The sequence below is a fragment of the Grammomys surdaster genome, unplaced genomic scaffold (genome assembly GCF_004785775.1).
Source record: "Grammomys surdaster isolate TR1022 unplaced genomic scaffold, NIH_TR_1.0 125951, whole genome shotgun sequence".
NCBI classification, from domain to species: domain Eukaryota; kingdom Metazoa; phylum Chordata; class Mammalia; order Rodentia; family Muridae; genus Grammomys; species Grammomys surdaster.
The window spans coordinates 1,239,929-1,242,853 of record NW_021620772.1 but is presented as its reverse complement, the minus strand read 5'-3'; the positions used below and the strand labels follow the sequence as shown (position 1 = coordinate 1,242,853).

Genomic DNA, 2,925 nt, shown 5'->3' with positions numbered 1-2,925 from the left:
ATGCTGATAAGGATATAAGGTGAAGGTACATTAATCTATTGCTAGTGAGAGTGAAAACTCATGCATCCACTAAAAAATCACTATGGTATTTCCTCAGGAATCTAGAAAAAGACCTACTCAATATTCAGCTACATATCCTTAGACATATACCCAATGGACTCAACATCTTACCACAAGGTCACATGCTCAACAATCATCATTGCTGCTCTATTTATTACATTCAGGAATTGGACCTAGCTGCCCAACAATAGATGAATAAATAATGGAATTGTGATACATTTACACAATGAAATATTTCTTAGCCATTAATAAACCAAAATTATAAGTCATATGTAAATAAATGGCACTGGAAAAAAATAATCCTGAGTGAAGTAACTCAGTTCCCAAAACATATGGTATATGTTCTCTTAGACATGCTATTAGCATTTAAGCCTTCAAGAGGCATGCCACAACCCATATAAGTATAGAGGTTGGGTATAAAGTAAGAGATGTACGGGTGATAAGTTTAACTAGGAAGGGGAAATAGAATAGGCAATTGTCGATGAATTAATGGAAAATCTGCAATGGGAGAAACAACTTGGAAGAAGAGGGGTTTACAGGAGGGAATGTGGAGAGGGACAGCTTAAGGACCATTTGAGTGGCCATATGGAAACCTAATACAGTAGAAGTTTCTTAAAATGTATACATATAATAAAAACATCCAAATACAAACAACTGGAAAGAAAAACCCATAGCTAGATATATCTCACTAAGTGAAGCCTTCAGCGCCAGGAATGGGTTGGATCTAATTGAACTGCTAGTCAAAATGGTCCAATGGAAATCCCCAAACAATCTTGGCTATTGGTGTCTCTTTACAACATGACTGTAAGACCCTGTTGCTGACAAAAACATCTACATGTCTCATTGAATATGGAGAAGACCAGCTGGTGCCTAACTGGGGCTTTCAGCCCTACTGACTGTCGTTCATAGGATGGACTCTGAACCAGAGGGGAAATGATAGTGACTGGCCTGCACACAAATGCTGGTGCAATAGTCACACAAGTATTGAGAAACTAACCACTCTCTAAGTTGATTTAAAGCCCACTTCATGAGAAGTAAGGCAATCCTGATACTTACTGGGTGACCAAGAACATGAGACTAGATAGGCCATAAAACTGAGAGAAAATCAAATTCTATTGATGTGTTAAAGGACCACAGCAATAAAATATTCTCTAATGACATCCTCTAGCTCCCATAAATCAGTGTTTTTGCTGAACTATCACCACAGAATCCTCCTATAGTAGATATGAACTGGAACAGAGACTGGACACTGTGCAGAGAGTAGGAGACCTTGGAGTTCTTCATAAAAACCCTCCCCTCGGATCTCAGAGAGCTATAGAGAATAGGAGGTGGAACGACTGGAAATGCCTGTGGGGTAGATGACTCCAAGGATACAGAGCCTTTCAGACACACCAGGACTGACACACATATGAACTCAGAGACTGTGGCAGCATGTATGGAGCCTGCATAGGTCTAAGGCAATGGATTTGCAGTGCTGAGAGGGGAAACGATCATAACTCCCCACCCCAACCCAGAAGCTATCTCCAAGTGACAAGTACTTACAAAGGAAAAAGTCACTTTCTCCAGTGGAATCTCACCATGTATCCACACCACACTTAAGACAGGCTCCATGCCCAGCAGTAGATGGCTAACACAAAACAAAGCCAATGATATTTTTGGAAAATTTTTTGTCTCATAATTGGGGAGGGAGGCAATTTTTACCTTTCAGGTCGCTTCCTTATACGTCATGGTTTCCAATTTTATGTTTTTAATGGTTTTCTGTGTCTCTCTTGTATGTGTTTGTGTATGTGTTTCTTCTTGTTCTTCATTTTTCTGTTTTGTTTTATTCTGGCTTATTTAATTATTTGTTTTCTAAATATAAATAAGGCTAGTAGTTAGCAAGGTGGAAGGTTATGAGGGAGGAGGACTATAGTCAAAATATATTGTATAAAAAATTATTTCCTGCTTTTCGGCTTTCGGTTCGGAGGAGGAAACGGTGCAACTTTCTTCGGTCGTCCCGAATCCGGGTTCATCCAACACCAGCCGCCTCCACCATGCCGCCCAAGTTCGACCCCAACGAGATCAAAGTCGTGTACTTGAGGTGCACCGGAGGTGAGGTCAGCGCCACATCCGCCTTGGCTCCTAAGATCGGTCCTCTGGGTCTGTCTCCAAAAAAAGTTGGTGATGACATTGCCAAGGCTACCGGTGACTGGAAAGGTCTGAGGATTACAGTGAAACTGACCATCCAGAACAGACAGACCCAGATTGAGGTGGTGCCCTCTGCCTCTGCCCTGATCACCAAAGCCCTCAAGGAGCCTCCAAGAGACAGGAAAAAGCAGAAGAACATTAAACACAGTGGAAACATCACTTTTGATGAGATTGTCAGCATTGCACGGGAGATGAGACACCGCTCTTTGGCCAGAGAACTTTCTGGGACCATCAAGAAGATCCTGGGTACTGCACAGTCTGTGGGCTGCAATGTGGATGGCCACCACCCTCACGACATCATAGATGACATCAACAGTGGTGCAGTGGAGTGCCCAGCTAGTTAAGAAGCAACAAGAAAATATTTCAATAAAAGATGATCTGATAAAAAAAATTATTTCCTGTTAAAAAAACAAACAAACAAAAAAAACAAACAGAGATGATGGCCATAAGTATGCAGTTATGTGTCTGGGAGGAAGGTGATTCATTAACCCGAAAGCTCGTAATACCCAAGATACAATTCACAGAGCACATGAAGCTCAAGAAGAAAGAAGACCAAAGTGTGGGTGCTTAAGTCCTTCTTAGAAGGGGGAACAAAATACTCATGGGAGGAAATATGGAGACAAAGTGTGGAGCAGAGACTGAAGAAAAAGCCATCCAGAGACTGCCCCACATGGGTGT

The 2,925-nt window shown here is 41.6% G+C and overlaps 1 pseudogene; it reads left to right on the top strand.

The window, feature by feature from the left end:
* Positions 1–2,051: 2,051 nt before the first annotated feature.
* Positions 2,052–2,638, top strand: LOC114609302 (annotated as a pseudogene).
* Positions 2,639–2,925: the final 287 nt, after the last annotated feature.